General features: G+C 46.8%; 1 non-coding gene across 1 annotated transcript; it reads right to left on the reverse strand.

Annotated features, from left to right (window-relative positions):
- Nucleotides 1–21,368: 21,368 nt before the first annotated feature.
- Nucleotides 21,369–21,450, reverse strand: trnas-gcu (transfer RNA serine (anticodon GCU)). Its single transcript has one exon. It is a non-coding gene; the product is annotated as a tRNA-Ser (tRNA).
- Nucleotides 21,451–21,828: the final 378 nt, after the last annotated feature.

Here is a 21,828-nt window from a genome sequence, read left to right on the forward strand (position 1 = left end):
TTGACTGATAATCTGGGGAATTGATAGGAAACTGCTTCATGTTTGGTGGAACAAATTCTCACCCTTGGGGTGGCCAACAGCTGCATCCGTCCAATAACAGACAGAGTAGTAGTACTTGTTAGCTCAGTTGGGAGAGCATGAGACTTTTAATCACAGGGTCTTCGATTTGAGACCCTTGTTGTCTGGTTGTTCTTCCCTTTTTCAGACTTAATCGGCAGAGAGTTCAAGGAGTGTTTGAAATTAAATTCAACAACATCACTAGATTTCAACCCTGCCGCCCCACCACCATCCCCACCCCCCACCCTCCCAGTGTAGTTGACAGGTCCCTCAACCTCTGCCCTCCCCATTCCGTTCCCTCCCAGAACTGCGACTCACTTTCCACCCCACCTGCCTCCACATCCAAAGGATCATCCTCCACAATTTCCGCCACCTCCAGCGTGATGGAACCACCTACCTCATCTTCCCATCCCCTGTCAACATTCCGAAGGGATCGGTCCCTCCACGACACCCTGGTCCACTCCTCCATTATCCCTGACACCTCGTCCCCTTCCCAAGGCACCTTCTCATGCAATCGCAGGAGATATAATACCTGCCCTTTTCCCTCCTCTCTGCTCATTATCTAAAGCCCAAACACTCCTTTCAGGTGAAGCAGCGATTTACTTGTACTTCTTTCAATTATGTATACTGTATTCACTGCTCACAATGTGGTCTCCTCTAAACTGGGGAGACCAAACGCAGATTAGATGGAACACCTCGGCTCAGTCCGAAAGCATGACCCCGAGCTTCTGGTTCCTTGCCATTTCAACACTACCCCCTGCTCTCATGTCAACATTTCTGTCTTGGGCCTGTTCCAGTGTTCCAGTGAACATCACCATGGAAAGATCAATCTTACATGCCAGCTCAAATGTTGGATTTTGTATGTTTAGTATCTTTTCTCATCCAAAGATAACACTATCAATCATTCACCACTCTGTCTTCTCCTGAACTTCGAGTTCAAATTTGTTTGTGAAGTTGAGTGACACATTAAGACAGCACAGTCTTTGTCTTTGTGAAGGAAGTGATTTCGGAATGGCTGTTTGAAACTGCCCCTCCTTGCACAGAAATTCAGTGCAAATGCTCAAATCACCCACAATTTCTTTGTGAGAAATTTGTTCACAATTGCATTCAACATGGAAACCGCCTCAACATTAATCTCACTGAAGGAAAGAGTGACCGTGTTGTTTGTTTCAGAGTGTTGGTGCCGTTATGTGTCGCTCCTAACCAAGACTGGGACACAACGCAAGGTTGATCCAAGGTTGGCATATATTATCATTCAGGAGCAAGAAAAATCAAAAGGAACCTAACAAGAAAACCCAGTCTCCAGATGTGAGAATCTGTAGATCCGCTTTGGGAAAGTGAATCAGAGCAGAATGAAGGGTGAACTGTCCGACTGCCCAGAAGAGATGAAGACACAGCTCAGTCAGCACGTTCCCCTGGTTTATGATGCTGGAACATTCCTCACACAGAAATTATTCAACACGATGACAAACGTGCTTACAGCCGATAATTTATTAAGATAAATTTTTTTTTGAGCTACAACACAAACAGCTGCTCGACAATGTGGAAAATTACCCAGGTGTGTCCTGTCCATAAAAAAAAAGCAGGACAAATCCAATCTGACCAATTACCGCCCCATCAGTCTACTATCAATCATCAGCAAAGTGATGGAAGATGTCATCAACAGTGCTATCAATCACCATGCATTTAGCAATAATCTGCTCATCGATGCTCAGTTTAGATTCCGCCAGGGCCTCTCGGATCCAGGCAAACATTTGGAAGCTGGAGTATAATGTGGGAAAATGTGAGGTTATTCACTTTGGTAGTAAGAACAGATAAATTAAATATTATTTAAATTGCGAGAGACTACAGAATGCTGCGATATAGAAGGATCTGGGTGTCTTCGTACATGAATCACAAAAAGTTAGCATGCAGGTAGAGCAAATAATTAGGAAGGCAAATGGAATGTCACCCTTTATTACAAAGGGGAATGGAGTATAAAAGGAGAGAAGTATTGCTCAAAATGTACAGGGTGTTGGTGAAACCACACCTGGAGTACTGTGTACAGTTTTGGTCTCCTTATTTAAGGAGGGATATACTTGCATTGGAGGCAATTCAGAGAAAGAGGTGGGCAACTGTCTCTTCCCCACCACAGCCACCTCGAGGGCATTGTGCGGAGGGGGTTAGACTTCGGGCGTGCAGGAAGGATCTGATGGGGAGGGCTCTTCTCACCACCAGCCAAGTTTCATCTTGGTGCTTGTTTGAAAGTTCTGGTGATGAGGCATTCCGCCAAATGACTTTGGAAGTTTGCTCGGGGAACCATCCGACTGGATCCACCATCTCCTTTTCCTGTAGGGCCTTGAGGACATTCCGTGCAGACCACTACCTGAAGGATTGGTGGTCAAAGATGTTTTTCCACAGAAACTTTCCCACGAAGGATAGGTGGTACGGCACGGTCCAACTGGATGGAGCATTCCGCGGCAATGTGAGCAGGCCCATCCTTCACAACGCTGGGGACAGATAGAACCTCAGCACGTAGTGACACTTGGAGATTGTGCACTGGGAATTTGCGCACAGCTTGATGCAGCCGCACACGAAGGTAGTCATCAGGATGAGGGCGACGTTGGGTAAATTTTTCCCGCCCTTATCCAGGGGTTTGAACATCGTGTCCCTCCAGACCTGGTCCATTTTGGAACCCCAAATGAAGCGGAAAATGGCTCGGGTGATCGCCACAGCGCAGGAGTGGCATATGGGCCAGACCTGCACCACGTACAGCAACGTGAGCGCCTCGCACCTGATCACCAGGTTCTTACCCACAATGGAGAGAGATCGCTGCTCCCACATGCTCAGCTTATGGTGTATCCTGGCTACTCGCTACTTCCAGGTTTTGGTGCACGTCCCAGCCCTTCCGAACCATATCCCCAGCACCATCAGGTAGTCTGACCTGATGGTGAAGGGGACAAAGGATCGGTCAGCCCAGTTCCCAAAGAACATGGACTCGCACTTGCCGTGGTTAACTTTGGCTACCGAGGCGAGTTCGAACTGGTCACAGATGCTGATCAGTCTGCGAACGGACAGCAGATCCGAGCAAAAGACGGCGACGTCATCCAGGTACAGGGAAGTTTTAACCTGAGTGACTCCACTGCCTCGGATTGTAACCCCCCCCCCTTATGCTTGCATCCTTCCTAATAGACTCAGCAAAGGGTTCAATACAGCAAACAAACAAGACAGAGGAGAGAGGACTGCCCTGTCTGTCTTTGCAAATCAGGTGTAGAAAAAGATGCAGTGGTTTTTATCGCGGTTCATCCCAAGCAGCTGTGTAACACAGGAGTCTGTGCTCTGCAGGCTTTTCTCAGGGATGCACACCGAGATAAACATCAACTGCTGCTGGAGGACTATTAATTCGGTGAAAGACGCCCTTTGGTCTGCCCGAAACTTGCTGGTCGTCCAGCGCAGAGAGTTGTCCACGACCGAATGTTGCAGACTGGCACATTCCAAGGTCCAAGACTTCGTGCTGAGGGACGCACGACAGCTTGGGGCAGCCGCTGCAAAGGTTCACTGGGGAAGACCACTGTGTAAGGTACCCCCACCAAGGTGAAGTGAGGGACTGGATCCATGGAAATCCCCTCGGGCTGTATCCAGAAAATATTTCTCCGCCTCCAGGCTCACTTCTTTGACCAGGAGTCCTCCTCCCGACCAGCAGACCCATTCTCCCACCTCCAGCATTCTCCCTCTACTTGGACCCCGCCCCCCTTCCCCGCTGGCCACTTACCCGCTCTTGATCTCTTCATTGAAAACTGTCGGCTAGACATTTGTCATCTCAATTTCTTTGCCCCCCTCACTCACTCTAACCTGTCCCCCTCTGATCTTGAGGCACTCCGTTCTCTCAGGTCGAACCCCGACATGGTCATCAAACCTGCAGACAAGGGTGGTGCTGTTGTTGTATGGCGTACCGACCTCTACCTTGCAGAGGCTCAGTGCCAACTCACAGACACTTCTTCCTACCTCCCTCTGGACCATGACCCCATCACCGAACATCAAGCCACCGTCCAAAGGACTGTCACTGACCTCATCTCCTCTGGAGATCTTCCCTCTACAGCTTCCAACGGACAGCCCGCTTCTACCTCCTTCCCACAATCCACAAACGGGTACGTCCCGGCAGACCCATTGTGTCAGCCTGCTCCTGCCCCACTTAACTTATTTCTTCCTATCTTGACTCTATCTTTTCTCCGCTGGTCCAGTCTCTTCCCAACTACATCCGTGACTCTTCTGACGCCTTACGTTATTTTGACAATTTCCAGTTTCCTGGTCCCAACCGCCTCCTCTTCACTATGGACGTCCAATCGCGCTGCACCTCCATCCCCCGCCAGGATGGCTTGAGGGCTCTCCGCTTCTTCCTGGAACAGAGGCCCAACCAGTCCCCATCCACCACCACCCTCCTCCGCCTGGCTGAACTTGTTCTCACATTGAACAACTTCTCCTTCAACTCCACGCACTTCCTTCAAGTAAAAGGTGTCGCTGTGGGTACCCGCATGGGTCCTAGTTATGCCTGTCTTTTTGTGGGATATGTCGAGCATTCTTTGTTCCAGCCCTACTCAGGCCCCCTCCCCCAACTCTTTTTCCGGTACATTGATGACTGTATCGGTGCCATTTCCTGCTCCCGCCCCGAACTGGAAAACTTTATCAACTTTGCTTCCAATTTCCACTCTTCTCTCACCCATACGTGGTCCATCTCTGACACTTCCCTTCCCTTCCTCGACTTCTCTGTCTCCATCTCTGGGGATAGGTTGTCTCCCAATATCCATTATAAGCCCACCGGCTCCCACAGCTACCTCGACTACACTTCTTCACACCCTACCTCCTGTAAGGACTCCATTCCATTCTCCCAGTTTCTCCGTCTTCGACGCATCTGCTCTGATGATGCTACCTTCCATGACGGTGCTTCTGATATGACCTTCTTTTTCCTCAACCGAGGAATCCCCCCCACTGTTGTTGACAGGGCCCTCAACCGTGTCCGGCCCATTTCCCGTACTTCTGCCCTCAACCCTTCCCCTCCCTCCCAGAACCGTGACAGGGTTCCCCTTGTCCTCACTTTCCACTCCATCAGCCTCCATATCCAAAGGATCATCCTTGGCCATTTTCGCCACCTCCAGCGTGATGCCACTACCAGTCGCATCTTCCCCTCCCTTCCCCTGTCAGCATTCCGAAGGGATCGTTCCCTCCGCGACAACCTGGTCCACTCCTCCATTACCCCCACCACCTCGTCCCCATCCCATGGCACCTTCCCCTGCAATCGCAGGAGGTGTAATACCTGCCCATTTACCTCCTCTCTCCTCACTATCCCAGGCCCCAAATACTCCTTTCAGGTGAAGCAGCGATTTACTTGTACTTCTTTCGATGTCGTATACTGTATTCGCTGCTCACAATGTGGTCTCCTCTATATTGGGGAGGCCAAGCGCAGACTGGGTGACCGTTTTGAGGAACACCTCCGCTCGGTCTGCAAGCAGGACCCTGAGCTTCCGGTTTCTTGCCATTTCAACACTCCCCCCTGCTCTCATGCTCACATCTCTGTCCTGGGATTGCTGCAGTGTTCCAGTGAACATCAACGCAAGCTCGAGGAACAGCATCTCATCTATCGATTAGGCACACGACAGCCTGCCGGACTGAACATTGAGTTCAATAATTTCAGAGCATGACAGCCCCCCATTTTACTTTCATTTTTCGTTGTTTTTTCTTTTTTCTTCTTTTTTGCTTTTTTACATTTTTTACAGCCTTTTATATTGCTGACCTTTTGGTCAGCGATGTGGCCTTGTCCAACCTGCACCTTCTCCTTTGTTATCTCTTGCCCCACCCCCACCTCACTTGCTTATAACCTGTGACATTTTTAATATTTGTCAGTTTCGAAGAAGGGTCAGTGACCCGAAACGTTAACTCTGCTTCTCTTTCCACAGATGCTGCCAGACGTGCTGAGTGGTTCCAGTATTTCTTGTTTTTATTCCAGAAAATATTTGTTTGCTGCAAAAAGTACATGGCAGGTAAAATGAAATGGAAGGGTTGTGAGGCAATTCACTCCTGTACTGAAGGAAACTGATCGCCTTTGCAATCTTTGTATTGTTGACTTGGTGCTGTTTTTGAACTGTTTTGTAATGTATCTTTTTATAGTTTTTTTAACGAATAAAGTATATGTTGGAAATTTTAAAAAAGTTCAGAGAAGTTTCACTGGATTTATTCCTGTGATGAAGGGGTTGTCTTGTGAGGAGGATTGAGCAGGTTGGACCTATACTGATTGGAGTTTAGAAACATGAGAGGTGATCGTATTGAGACATATAAGATTCTGAAGTGTCTTGACAGGGTAGATGCTGAGAGGATGTTTCCCCTCGTGGTGGAATCTAGAACTAGGGGACACAGTTTCAGAATTAGGGATTTTCCATTTAAGAAGGAAATGAGGAGGAATTTCTTCTCTCAGACAGTAGTTCATCTTTGGATTTTTATCTACAAGGAAGTCAAGGGTTATGGGGGGCAGGCAAGAAAGTGGGCTTGATGCCAGGATCAGATCAGCCATGATCCTATTGAATGCCGGAGAAGGCTCGAGGGGTCAAATGGCCTCCTGCTGCTACTATTTCTGTTCTTGTGATCTCATTGCAGCTTGTTCCAAATAGAGACAAAAGAGTGGAATTCCAGAGGAGAGGTGAGAGTAATTACCCTTGAGTGAGTGTGGCATCAAGGATCCCTAGCACAATTGAAATCAATGGGAATCAGGGGAAAATTGTCCACTTGTTGGAGTCATACCGAGCACAAAGCAAGATGATTATGGTTGGTGGAGGCCGATCATCTCAATCCAGGACATTGCCTCAGGAGTTTCTCAGGGTAGTGTCCTAGGCTCAACCATCCTCAGCTGTTTTATTAATGAGTTTCCCCTCAACTTAAGTCAGAAGTGGGAATGTTAGGTGATGATTCACAACTCCTCAGATACTGAAGCAGTCCATGTCTGCAAGCAGCGAGACCTGAACAACATTCAGGCTTGAGCTGATAAGTGACAAGCGACTTGGTTGCCACAAAAGTGCCACGCAGTGAACATCTCCAATGAGAGAGAATCAAACCATCTACCTTTTAATACTCAGCAGCATTATCATCACTGAATCCCTCACCAACAACATCTTGGGGGTTACCATTGATTATAACCTAAACTGGACCAGTCACATCTATGCTGCGGCTTTTAGCGTAGGTCAGAAATTGGGAATTCTGCAGCAAGTATCTCACCTCCTGACATGCCAAAGCCTGTCCATTGTCTACAAGGCACAAGTCAGGAGTGTGATGGAATACTCTCCACTTTTCTGGATAGCTGCAGCTCCAAAAACATATAAAAAGCTCAATACCACCCAGGACAAAGCAGTCCTCTTCATCGGTACCTCACCCACCACCTTAAACATTCACTCCCTCCACCACCAGAGCACAGTGGCAGCAATGTGTACCACTTACAAGATGCACTGCAGTAACTCGCTAAGTAACGTTCGACAGCACCATCCAAACCCGTGATCACTACCTCGAAGGACAAGGGCAGCAGATGCATGGGAACACCACCACCTGCAGGTTCACCTCCAAGTCACTCACCATCATGACTTGGAACTATATCACCATTTCTTCACTGTTGTTGGGTCAAAATCCTGGAACTCCCTCTGCAATAGCACTGTGGGTGTTCCCACACCACATTGACTGCAGCAGTTCAAGAAGGCAGCTCCCCACCACATTCTCAAGGGCAATTAGGGATGGACAATAAATGCCAGCCTTGCCAGCGATACTCACACCCAAGAATAAATAAAAAACAAATCATTCTCCACAGATTCCCCACAATTCAGGCTTGGACATTTACTTCAGGAGCACAGAGCTTGATATAACTACAACGTGAGTTCCAATCTTCAGATTCCATTCACCTTTCACATTATTTTCTACCAGTCCGTTAGTGTTTAGTGATTCAGCACGTGGGTCTCTGCTTCTCCAGTTTCTAACATCTCACCACTTATAAAAAACACTCTGATCTGTCTTTCGTAGGTGCTAGATGACCGCACATTTTAAACTCCATCTGCCAAAGCATTGCTCACTCACTTAATCTATCAAGAAGATTTGAAAATAAATTTCTTGCCAAAGGATAATGTTCTGCTTCTGCTCCCTCGCCGTTTGCTTTTCCCGTTAGTCTTTCATTTGTTGTAAATCCAGAGAAAGTAAAGATGGAAGGAAGGAGGGAGGGAAAAATCTTCCTCCTTTTCGTGATCCCTATTTGATCTTCATTCCAGTCCAATTTGGGTGAAGAATTCCGATTGTCTGTCTCAATTTTAATAAAGTATAAACAATTCTGGAATCACCAGCGAGATATTGACAAGAACATGTTTCCAGGCCAACTTTCCACAAAAGCTCCCCCACAACAATGTCCTAGACTCTTCATAAACCAACGACAAAATTGGGATCCGAACCCACACATGCAAAGCAAAATGCATTAATACGCCACCGTCTTAACCTCTCGACCACCTTGTCAGCTGTTTGGACAGTACAGATCCTGGCTGTGCAGCCAGATGTGCAATGATGGAAATGCAGCTTCTGTAAGTAAATGAAATTTGCATCACATCAGGTCATGGCCTGTTGGGAATGGAGCGGTGTGAAACATTTCCAGACCATGTCCAACACGTTTCTACTCAGTGTGAAAATCCACCACGGAAAGACTGGAACATACATTCATTTGATCACATCATGATTAACATCACTCAGACACCTGAACCATGAGGTCACTGACGAAGTCATGATGACCGAATTTCTCATGAAATGACAACTGAACTAACTGACTGGAAGAATTGCTTTAATTCCACATGATCAGAGAGGCACAGCCTCAGACCGACTTGGCAGATGAATATTGATTGAATAATTTCTGTGTGAGGAATGTTCCAGCATCATAAACCAGGGGAACGTGCTGACTGAGCTGTGTCTTCATCTCTTCTGGGCAGTCAGACAGTTCACCCTTCATTCTGCTCTGATTCACTTTCCCAAAGCGGATCTACAGATTCTCAAATCTGGCGACTGGGTTTTCTTATTTTGTTCTATTTGATTTTTCTTGCTCCTGAATGATAATATATTCTAAACCTCGGATCAACCCTCCCCTTTGCGTCGTGTTATAGTCTTGGTTAAAAGAGACACAAAATGACACAAACACTCTGAAACAGACAACACGGTCACACTTTCCTTCAGTGAGATTAATGTTGAGCTGTTTTCCAGGTTAAATGCAACTGCAAACACATTGCTCTCAAAGAAATTGTAGGGGATTGAGTTGCCGTTGAAATATTAGCACTGAACATCTGTACGAGCAGGAACAGCCATTTCAAACTCACATCCTTCACAAAGGCGACCACTGAGCTGTTTTCTTTTGTGAATGAAATTCATAAGAAAAGTTAAAGTTCACAAGAAAATGGATGTAAATGATTGATAGCTAAACTTTTGAAGCAAGGATATGAATCCAAGATTTTCTGATTATTAGACAAACACTCGAACCAATTAAGCTGCTGAGCCAGATCACAAGTGCTGTGACAACTAAGGGCAGAGGAGGGCACTCTTTATTCTCATCCCACTTCTCCACAGGTCACAACATCGATGTGAACTTTTCCCACTACTGATACAGTCAATCATGTACTCTATTTTTCCCAGAATAGAAGACACTGACCAGGTTTCTTTAATGAACAACAAAATTATCCATTTATTGTCGAACAAGTTTTAACTTCTTTTGGGCCTCCTTATCTCGAGAGACAATGGATACGCGCCTGGAGGTGGTCAGTGGTTTGTGAAGCAGCGCCTGGAGTGGCTATAAAGGCCAATTCTGGAGTGACAGGCTCTTCCACAGGTGCTGCAGAGAAATTTGTTTGTTGGGGCTGTTGCACAGTTGGCTCTCCCCTTGCGCCTCTGTCTTTTTTCCTGCCAACTACTAAGTCTCTTCGACTCGCCACAATTTAGCCCTGTCTTTATGGCTGCCCGCCAGCTCTGGCGAATGCTGGCAACTGACTCCCACGACTTGTGATCAATGTCACACGATTTCATGTCGCGTTTGCAGACGTCTTTATAACGGAGACATGGACGGCCGGTGGGTCTGATACCAGTGGCGAGCTCACTGTACAATGTGTCTTTGGGGATCCTGCCATCTTCCATGCGGCTCACATGGCCAAGCCATCTCAAGCGCCGCTGACTCAGTAGTGTGTATAAGCTGGGGATGTTGGCCGCTTCAAGGACTTCTGTGTTGGAGATATAGTCCTGCCACCTGATGCCAAGTATTCTCCGAAGGCAGCGAAGATGGAATGAATTGAGACGTCGCTCTTGGCTGGCATACGTTGTCCAGGCCTCGCTGCCGTAGAGCAAGGTACTGAGGACACAGGCCTGATACACTCGGACTTTTGTGTTCCGTGTCAGTGCGCCATTTTCCCACACTCTCTTGGCCAGTCTGGACATAGCAGTGGAAGCCTTACCCATGCGCTTGTTGATTTCTGCATCTAGAGACAGGTTACTGGTGATAGTTGAGCCTAGGTAGGTGAACTCTTGAACCACTTCCAGAGCGTGGTCGCCAATATTGATGGATGGAGCATTTCTGACATCCTGCCCCATGATGTTCGTTTTCTTGAGGCTGATGGTTAGGCCAAATTCATTGCAGGCAGACGCAAACCTGTCGATGAGACTCTGCAGGCATTCTTCAGTGTGAGATGTTAAAGCAGCATCGTCAGCAAAGAGGAGTTCTCTGATGAGGACTTTCCGTACTTTGGACTTCGCTCTTAGACGGGCAAGGTTGAACAACCTGCCCCCTGATCTTGTGTGGAGGAAAATTCCTTCTTCAGAGGATTTGAACGCATGTGAAAGCAGCAGGGAGAAGAAAATCCCAAAAAGTGTGGGTGCGAGAACACAGCCCTGTTTCACACCACTCAGGATAGGAAAGGGCTCTGATGAGGAGCCACCATGTTGAATTGTGCCTTTCATATTGTCATGGAATGAGGTGATGATACTTAGTAGCTTTGGTGGACATCCGATCTTTTCTAGTAGTCTGAAGAGACCACGTCTGCTGACGAGGTCAAAGGCTTTGGTGAGATCAATGAAAGCAATGTAGAGGGGCATCTGTTGTTCACGGCATTTCTCCTGTATCTGACGAAGGGAGAACAGCATGTCAATAGTCGATCTCTCTGCACGAAAGCCACACTGTGCCTCAGGGTAGACGCGCTCGGCCAGCTTCTGGAGCCTGTTCAGAGCGACTCGAGCAAAGACTTTCCCCACTATGCTGAGCAGGGAGATTCCACGGTAGTTGTTGCAGTCACCGCGGTCACCTTTGTTTTTATAGAGGGTGATGATGTTGGCATCGCGCATGTCCTGGGGTACTGCTCCCTCGTCCCAGCACAGGCATAGCAGTTCATGTAGTGCTGAGAGTATAGCAGGCTTGGCACTCTTGATTATTTCAGGGGTAATGCTGTCCTTCCCAGGGGCTTTTCCGCTGGCTAGGGAATCAATGGCATCACTGAGTTCCGATTTGGTTGGCTGTATGTCCAGCTCATCCATGACTGGTAGAGGCTGGGCTGCATTGAGGGCAGTCTCAGTGACAGCATTCTCCCTGGAGTACAGTTCTAGGTAGTGCTCAACCCAGCGGTCCATCTGTTTGCGTTGGTCAGTGATTATGTCCCCCGATTTAGATTTGAGGGGGGTGATCTTCTTGATGGTTGGCCCAAGAGCTCTCTTCATGCCATCATACATTCCTCTGATGTTTCCGGTGTCTGAGGCCAGCTGAATATGACTGCATAGGTGTTGCCAGTAGTCGTTTGCGCAACGCCTAGCTGTTCTTTGTGCAGTACTTCTGGCTGCTTTAAGTGCTGCGGATGTTAAATCGCTGGGGGCTTTCTTGTAGTTCAAAAGTGCAATGCGCTTAGCGGCTATGACAGGTTCCAGCTCTTCATTATGAGATTGAAACCAGTCTGCATTTCTCTTCGCACTTTTGCCGTAGGTGGTCAAAGCTGACTCATAGATGGCGTCTCTGATGTGGGCCCACTTGGTCTCAGCATCCCCTGTGGGAGTGTTTTGAAGGGCTGTTACAAGTGAATTTAGAAATTTTTGTAACAGCTGTGGGTGAGAAATTCTGCTCGTGTTGATGCGCGGGTGGCCCTTCTGCTTGGAATGATGCAACTTCTTTGGTCTGAGTCTAACCTTGCTGCACACCAGGGAGTGGTCGGTGTCGCAGTCCGCACTGTGGAAGCTGCGTGTGATTTGAACACTGTTTAAGGCGGCTCGCCTTGTGACAATGAGGTCTAGCTGGTGCCAACGACGTGATCTTGGGTGCCTCCATGAAACCTGGTGACAGGGTTTAGTGTGAAAGAACGAGTTGGTGATGCAGAGGTTATGATAGGTACACAACTCAAGCAGTCTCTGCCCGTTCTCATTCATCCTTCCAACGCCATAGCGCCCAAGGCAGGAGGGCCATGAGTCATGGTCGGCCCCAACCCTGGCATTAAAGTCCCCCAGCAGGAATAGGTGTTCGGTGTTGGGGATGCTGCTAATGATGTTATGGAGTTGTTCATAGAACTGGTCTTTAGCTTCAGGTGCGGAACAGAGTGTTGGAGCATAGATGCTGAGTAGGTGTACTGGACCAGAGGTGGTGAGCAGTTGGATGGACAGTATGCGTTCCGAGCCATTTGAGGGAGGCTCTATCATGCTGAGCAAGGAGTTTCTGATGGCGAAGCCCACTCCATGCTGTCTTGGTTCTTCAGGATCCCTGCCCTGCCAGAAGAAGGTGTAGTCTTGCTCTGCTAGAGAGCCACTCGCGGGGAGGCGAGTCTCCTGAAGTGCTGCAATGTCCACATTGAGTCTACTGAGCTCGTTGTTAATGATGGCGGTCTTCCGAGAATCGTTGATTTGTGTAAGGTCTTCCGACAGGCCAGGACACATAGTTCTGACGTTCCAGCTTGCAAAGCGAAGGGCTGGTACCTTCTTTCCTTTTTTCATGTTGTTTGGTGCGGTGTGTCAGTCCACCTTTCGGGCAATGACCCTGAGCTCCAAGCACCCATTGAAGCAGGCAGACTGTGGCGGGACAGAACCTTATTGACCGGGGGCTGCCCGGTTTGAGGCGGGCGGTAGCTGTCCAGTGAGGTGCAATGACCTCTCCCACCGACAAAGGCAACCCGTGGCGCCCAGTTTCTACGCCAATTTATCTGGACTTATAACCCGTAACTGCTGCCTTCCGTGTTGTTTCAGTCGCTGTGAGGCAACTATGGAGTGACCTCTCCATGGCGCATGCCTGGGCAAATTTATGGAGGTTGAGAGTTGCCCAGTCGTCAAAACCCCCCTCTCGGCCTTTCTGGTGGGGTCCAAAGGAGTGCAGGACACGACGTTTGGCACCAGTATGGCTGCAGGAACTGCCGGAAACATGCCAAAGGTGACACATGACCGCCTACGGGGTTCCGCTCCGGATTTTCTGTTAGGGTTTACTCCCTTAGCCTTGGTCTCTCCCGAGACGCCCACAAGGCAGTGGGGTTGTTGGGGCCCCTACACAGGTGTAGGATGGTGCCGGTGGGAGGAGGGGATGCAAGGGGGAGGGGTAGAGGGAGGGGGTGGGGTGCAGGGGAAGGGGGTGCGGGGTGAAGATGGTGCGAGGGGGGGGCGGGCTGGGACGGGGTTGTGAGGGGGTGAGCTGAGAGGGTGGAGCAGGGAAGGGGACGGGGGTGGGGGGGGGGGGAAGGGGGGTAAAGGGGGGGGGGTGGAAGGGGGGTAAAGGGGGGGGGGAGGGGGGGTGGAATCTGGTGCAGGTAATAAGCCATTTCCTCAGTGCCCACCATCGACGTCCGGAAAGCTCATCCACGTCCTTCGGGAGGTGAAGCATCATTTGGCAGACTTAGAGGTGATTACATTTGCTAAGGGTTTTTTTTTTTGCAGTGGTTTAAATAAAGGCATGCAGCATTGCCGACAGTGCGCTGCAGATGCTCTCCGAGCCATCTCCCGCGGGCGCTTCGAAGTTGCGGCCGGGGGGGCCGTTCGTGGATGTTTTGGGTGTTCGGGGCACCTTTACACAGGACTTCTCTCGGGTCCCGCAGCTCCTTCTTCACCTCAATGGACTTACCGCATGCCGTGGCTGCAGACACTCTGGACTGTGAAGACAGCAGGATCGGAGATTAAAGTATCGGCAGCTGTTCTCGTCAGTTTCATCCGGATCAATTTCATTGAGAAAACAAAGAGCAGGTGTGGCTGGGGGAGGGCAGTGGGCCCAGGTAACATACACTAAACTAACTGTTAACTTTTAGATAGGGCTAAAATGAACTGATTTAAAGAGCCAGGGGAATTTAAACAGTTTAAGAGGGCAGATTGGGGGAGAAAACGTTAGGGATGGAAGCAGATGGCCATGGATAGAGTTGAACAGCAAGGGAGCTTCCTAGGGAGCTTCCATAGTCTTGGTTAAAAGAGACACAAAATGACACAAACACTCTGAAACAGACAACACGGTCACACTTTCCTTCAGTGAGATTAATGTTGAGCTGTTTTCCAGGTTAAATGCAACTGCAAACACATTGCTCTCAAAGAAATTGTAGGGGATTGAGTTGCCGTTGAAATATTAGCACTGAACATCTGTACGAGCAGGAACAGCCATTTCAAACTCACATCCTTCACAAAGGCGACCACTGAGCTGTTTTCTTTTGTGAATGAAATTCATAAGAAAAGTTAAAGTTCACAAGAAAATGGATGTAAATGATTGATAGCTAAACTTTTGAAGCAAGGATATGAATCCAAGATTTTCTGATTATTAGACAAACACTCGAACCAATTAAGCTGCTGAGCCAGATCACAAGTGCTGTGACAACTAAGGGCAGAGGAGGGCACTCTTTATTCTCATCCCACTTCTCCACAGGTCACAACATCGATGTGAACTTTTCCCACTACTGATACAGTCAATCATGTACTCTATTTTTCCCAGAATAGAAGACACTGACCAGGTTTCTTTAATGAACAACAAAATTATCCATTTATTGTCGAACAAGTTTTAACTAGTCATGAAGTAAAGCATAAACACACAGGTGGAAATTTTAAAAGTTCCTTTTTCACCTTGAACAACTTTTAAAGTCCTTTTTTTTATCTTCGAGCCACACGCGCACACACACACCGGATAGCAGAAAAAATAAAAGGGATTTTTTTTTTAATTCAGCACTCTGTTACAGACAAAAAAAACCTCTTGGGCTGTTTATTTACTCATTTTTGAAGAAATCATCAGATGAGATATGTTGCTCCAAAACTGGAATACAGTCTAACTTCCGAGTATACATAGACAGGTCACTAGGGTATTTTAGAACAGTTCTTTTCAGAAGGCATTGAGAATTAATTTTAGCAGGCCTTCTTCAAAGACATGCGACAAGATGAATTAACTCAGTGGACTTCTCAGGGTCTTTTAAAGATTTTCTGGAAAACAAACTGGGTTGTGGTCTTCTCTCCTTCCTTGACGATTCTTCAGGCTAACTTTATCAGCTGCTCACTCCAGCAGGTAAAACACACTGACTGCTACAACCAAAGGTTCTGAGTTTTCTGCTGTCTGAGGTTTGCGCTGCTGCTGCCAAGGTTGTCCAATCAAGGGGCAAGACTGACTTCGCGAACCATATTTCTCCCGGTTACCAGGGTTTCTGCTCTATATTTAACTTGAATCATGTGACAACCAGTAAACATAGTTGCCAAATTGGTTCTTTTGGTGCTCTCTTGAAAAAGAACTGGTCCTACATTTATTCAGTTTAATTATGACTTCTTCAAAAAATATTTTAACAGAAGAAACAGAATCCCTTCCATAACATCATGTATTTTCCCTGAGCTACAGGTTATTGCAAGTCTCTCTGGCTGTGTTTATTTTAGGTGATTTTGTACTCAGGTTCTTTTGGAATCCATGTGTTTGCAGATCTTTGTGAGTGAGAGATGTGGTAATATGCTTAAAAGATTTCCCTGTAAATTATTCGTATCTCCATCTTTCCCCGAACTTTGTACAAACACATTAATATGGGAATCACACACATCAGGCCGTCAAACCTGTCTGCTAAACATTGAAAGGTGGCAGTGTTTATTGTGACGGGGTTCCATTTATGAAGACGCATATTGATGATTCACACATGTAAAATTTGTATATTATGTTCATGACATAATGACATAAATAAACACTTCCTTGCACTTGCCACGCTTGAACATTTTCTCTGCTGATGCCCCCTGAATATATTAGAGAACATGGTGACGAGGTTGAGATTAAAGTCTGTAAATATAGGCAGCAAACAGCAGCAGGGACTGCAGTGAACAGGATTTACGTGACATATTTGTGCTTATATTGGTGGGTGAAATAAGATACTAAACACACAAAATCCTACATTTGAGCTCGCGTAAACGATTGCTCTGTCTATGGAGATAGCATCAAAGAATGTTCAGGAATTTTGTCCTATGCCAGTGATCGTAACACACTTCTGGGGAACTTAAAACAAAATGGTAAAATGGGCTTTCACATAACAGATGAAATTTTACACAGAGAAGTGTGAAGTGATACAATTTGGAAGGAAGAATGCCAGATAAATGAAACGTTACAATTCTAAACTGGGTGCAGGAGCAGAGAGACAATGTACACCAATGTTAGAAGGATTGAAAAGGTAGCTAAGAGCAAACAGGACACTTGGCTTTATTAATAGAGGCATAGAGTAAAAGCATATAAGTTATGCTAAACCTTTATGAAATACTGGGAATGAAGGGCCTCCACCTGTACCTCTACAGAAAGCTTCCATTCCAGGTTTACACACACTCATCAGGATCACGCTCCACAGATTCTGCCCTCCAGGCTCAGACACCCACTTCAGGATCACTCTCCACAGATCCCGCCATTCCAGGTTCGGACACCCACTTCAGGATCACTCTCCATTGATCCCAGCACTATGGGCTCGGAGACCCTCTTCAGAGATCCTAAATCTCCAGACACGGACATCCTTTGAGGACCACTCTCCACAGATTCTGCCCTCCAGGCTCAGACATCCTCTTCAGAATCACTCTCCATACATCCCACCGCTCCACGCACGGATATCTCAATCAGGATCCGATCAAAGAATGTTGCTTGTCACTTATCAGCTCAAGCCTGAATGTTGTTCAGGTCTTGCTGCTTGCAGGCACAGACTGCTTCAGTATCTGAGGAGTTGTGAATCATCAGCGAACATTCCCACTTCTCACTTATGTTGAAGAGAAAGCCATCAATGAAACAGCTGAGGATGGTTGGGCCTTGGACACTGCCCTGAGAAACTAGGTATCCAGTCATGAAAGGTGGAGGACAATTAAATAACGAACCAGATGAGGAGGCTCCAAAAACATCCCTATCCTCAATGTTGGTGGAGCCGAGCACGTCAGTGCAAAAGATGAAGCTGAAGCATTTGAAACCATCTTCAGTCAGAAATTGCTCAGTGGATGATTCATCTCGGCCTCTTGAGGTCCCCAGCATCACAGCTTCCAGTTTTCAGCCAATTTGCTTCACTCCACATAATGGCAAGACATAGCTGAAGGCACTCGATACAGCAAAGACTATGGGCCCTAACAACATTCCGGCTCTAGTGTAAATCTGAGTTCTTTTTGGCTTCAGTCTGGTTCAGTAAATATACTGAGTCGGATGTGTAGGTAAAATCAATTACTTTATTTGCCCATTTAGCCGGCTGACTTACTCTAATGCAACAACACTGACTCCACCCAGAGTCTGTCTGGTCCACTAGAGTAAGTGAAGTTTTTTGATACAGGTACTACTGTTTATACATTAAGATTCATGCTACACCCCCTTGTTTAACCAATCAGTGCGATCCAATTCGACTTCACCCACGTGGTGACGTGCAGTACAGCTGTTACTGAGGTTACAATACACTCCATTTTCAATACATACTTGTTCCTAATAAAATATTGTTTTGTACCAGCAAGATAAAACAAAGCGGACAAGCAAGCTAATTAGCAAGAGCATAGGAATCATCAATAATCATTCTAGTCTCACTCCCTACATGGATCATGAGTCTGTCTCTACCTTGTGACAAGTAATTGCGGCGCATCCTGCTATCTCTGTTAGGTGTACATTCCTGAGTGTTTCATGCAGTCTGCAGCTGCATCAAGTAGTGGCAGGTCACGAAGATAAGAGGGGCCGAGCACTCCTTATCACTCACACAGGGATGGAGATCATTTGATTCACAGGAGTCCATTTGTTCCAAACCACAGGGAGTCACACAATCAGGCCATAAAGAACAGATGTCTTTGCAATTACCAGTGTCGGCTAGTCTTTACAGTCTCACACGCTCTGCCTTTACTTTTAACTATTTCATTGTGGTTTCTGCCACTTAAAATCAAAGCTCAGCAAAGCTACTATTCCTAACTTGGCTATATTTCCCATTAAGCATAGTGCCATGCCTTTCTGCTCACTTCCACACTAGTACTGAAGACTTGTGCTCCAGAACTAGCTGCGCCCTCAGCCAAGCTGTTCCAGTAGAGCTACAACACGGGCATCTACTTGACAATGTGGAAAGTTGCCCAAGTGTGCCCTCTCCACAAAAAAAATGCATGACAAATCCAATCTGACCAATTGCCGCCCCATCAGTCTACTATCAATCATCAGCAAAGTGATGGAAGATGTCACCAACAGTGCTATCAAGCACCACACACTTCGCAATAATCTGATCATCAATGCTCAATTTAGGTTCTGCCAGGGTCTCTCAACTCCAGGAAATAATTTGGCAGATAGAGTATAATGTGGGAAAATGTGAGGTTATCCACTTTGGTAGGAAGAATAGAAAAGGAAAATATTATTTAAATTGTGAGAGATTACAGAATGCTGCGGTGTAGAAGGATCTGGGTGTCCTCGTACATGAATCACAAAAAGTTACCATGCAGGCACAGCAAATAATTAGGAAGGCAAATGGAATGTTACCCTTTATTGCAAGGGGGATGGAGTATAAAAGTAGAGAAGTCTTGCTACAAATGTACATGGTGCTGGTGAAACCACACCTAGAGTACTGTGTACAGTTTTGGTCTCCTTATTTAAGGAGGGATATACTTGCATTGGAGGCAGTTCAGAGAAGGTTCATTGGATTAATTCCTGTGATGAAGGTGTTGTCTCATGAGGAAAGTTGAGCAGGTTGGACCGATACTCATTGGAGTTGAGAAAAATGAAAGGAGAACGTATTGAGACATATAAGATTCTGAGGGGGCTTGACAGGGTAGATGCTGAGAGGATGTTTCCTCTCGTGGTGGAATCTAGAACTAGGAGCCACAGTTTCAGATTTAGGGCTTTTACATTTAGGAAGGTATTGCTTCTCTCAGAGGGTCATTAATCTTTGGAATTCTTTACCGCAGAGAGCAGTGGAGGCTGGGTCATTGAATGTCTTCAAGATTTTTATCTACAAGAGAGCCAAGGGTTATGTGGGCAGGCAAGAAAGTGGGGTTGAGGTCATGATCAGGTCAGCCATGATCCTATTGAATGGCGGAGCAAGCTCGAGGGGCCTAATGGCCTACTCCTGCGAAGAGTTCTTCCGATATTCTGTTCTTATGATCTCATTGCAGCTTGGTCCAAACAGAGACGAAAGACTGGAATTCCAGAGGAGAGGTGAGAGTGATTGCCCTTGAGTGAGTGTGGCATCAAGGATGCCTCGCAAAATTGAAGTCAATGGGAATCAGGGGGAAAACCCTCCACATGTTGAAGTCATACCTAGCACAAAACAAGATGTTGTGGTTAGTGGAGGCCAATCATCTCAGCCCAGGACATTGCCTCAGGAGTTTCTCAGGGTAGTGTCGTAGACCCAAACTTCCCAGCTGTTTTATTGACGACTTTCTCTTCAACATAAGTCAGAAGTGGGAATGTTAGATGATGATTCACAACTTTTCAGATACTGAAGCAGTCTGTGCCTGCAAGCAGCAAGACCTGAGCAACATTCAGGCTTGAGCTGATAAGTGACAAGCAACCTTCTGGCCACACAAGTGTCAAGCAGTGAACATCTCCAATGAGAGAGAAAAAAAATCTACCTTTTGATATTCAGAAGCATTATCATCGTTAAATCCCCCACCATCAACATCTTGACCAGAAATGTAACTGGACCAGTCACATCTATGCTGTGGCTATAAGCGCAGGTCAGAGATTACGAATTCTGCAGCAAGTATCTCACCTCCTGACACCCCAAATCCTGTCCACCATCTACAAGGCACAAGTCAGGAGTGTGATGGAATACATCCCACTCAACAACACTCAAGAAGCTCAACACCATCCAGGACTAAGCAGCGCACTTGATCGGCACCTCACCCGCCACCTTAAACATTCAATCCCTCCACAACCAGTAAACAGTGGCTGCAGTGTGTACCATCTCCACATGCACTGCAGCAACTCGCCAAGTATCCTTCAACAGCACCTTCCAAACTCGTGACCACTACCACCTCGAAGGACAAGGGCAGCAGATGCATGGGAACTCACTACCTGCAGGTTCCCCTCCAAGTCACTCACCATCCTGACTTGGAACGATATCGCCATTTCTTCACTGTTGTTGGGTCACAATCCTGGAACTCCCTCCCCAACAGCACTGTGGGTGTTCCTGCACCATAAAGACTGCATCAGTTCAAGAAGGCAGCTCTCCACCACCTTCTCAACGGCAATATAAATGGGTAATAAATGCTAGCCTTGTCAGCGATACTCACACCCAAGAATGAATAAAAACAAAATCACTCTCCACAGATTCCCCACAATCTGGGCTTGGACATTTACTTCAGGAGCACAGAGCTTTATATCACTGCAACATGAGTTCCATTCTTCAGATTCTGTTCACTTTTCACATTATTTTCTACCAGTCCACTCGCTTTTATTAATTCAGTATTCGGGTCTCTGCTCCTCCGCCGTTTCTAACATCTCACCTCTTACAAAAAAACACTCTGATCTATCGTAGGTAGTAGATGACCCCTCATTTTAAACTCCATCTGCCAAAGCATTGCTCACTCACTTAATCTATCAAGAAGATTTGAAAATAAATTTCTTGCCAAAGGAAAATTTTCGGCATCTGCTCCCTCGCCATTTGCTTTTCCCATTTGTCTTTCACTTGGCGCAAATCCAGAGAAAGTAAAGATGGAAGGAAGGAGGGGAGGAAAAATACTGCTCCGTTTCGTGATCCCTATTTGATCTTCATTCCAGTGCAGTTTGAGTGAAGAATTCCAATTGGCTGTCTCAATTTTAAAGAAGTATAACAAATTCTGGAATCACTGTCTGGACATTGACAAGAACAGGTTTCGAGGCTGACTTCACACACAAACAATACACTGAACAGTTCATAAACTAGCGACAAGGATGGGATTCGATCCCACGTGTGCAGAGCACAATAGATTAGCAGCCCATCACCTTAACCTCTCGGCCACCTTGTCAGCTGTAGAGGCATAGCTGTCACCTTCAGCACAGTTTCTGGCGATGCAGCCAGCTGTGCAATGATGGAAATATATCTTCTGTCAGTAAATGAAGTTGGGAATGGAGCGGTGTGAAACATTTCCAGACCATGTCCAACACGTTTCTACTCAGTGTGAAAACCCACCACGGAAAGACTGGAACATACAATCATTTCATCACATCATGATTAACATCACTCAGACACCTGAACCATTAGGTCACTGACGAAGTCATGATGACCGAATTTCTCATGAAATGACAACTGAACGAACTGACTGGAAGAATTGCTTTAACTCCACATGATCAGCGAGGCACAGCCTCAGGCCGACTTGTCGGGTGGTGTAAACAGATATCACTGC

Source organism: Heterodontus francisci, unplaced genomic scaffold, assembly GCF_036365525.1.
Source record: "Heterodontus francisci isolate sHetFra1 unplaced genomic scaffold, sHetFra1.hap1 HAP1_SCAFFOLD_597, whole genome shotgun sequence".
Classification (NCBI taxonomy): domain Eukaryota; kingdom Metazoa; phylum Chordata; class Chondrichthyes; order Heterodontiformes; family Heterodontidae; genus Heterodontus; species Heterodontus francisci.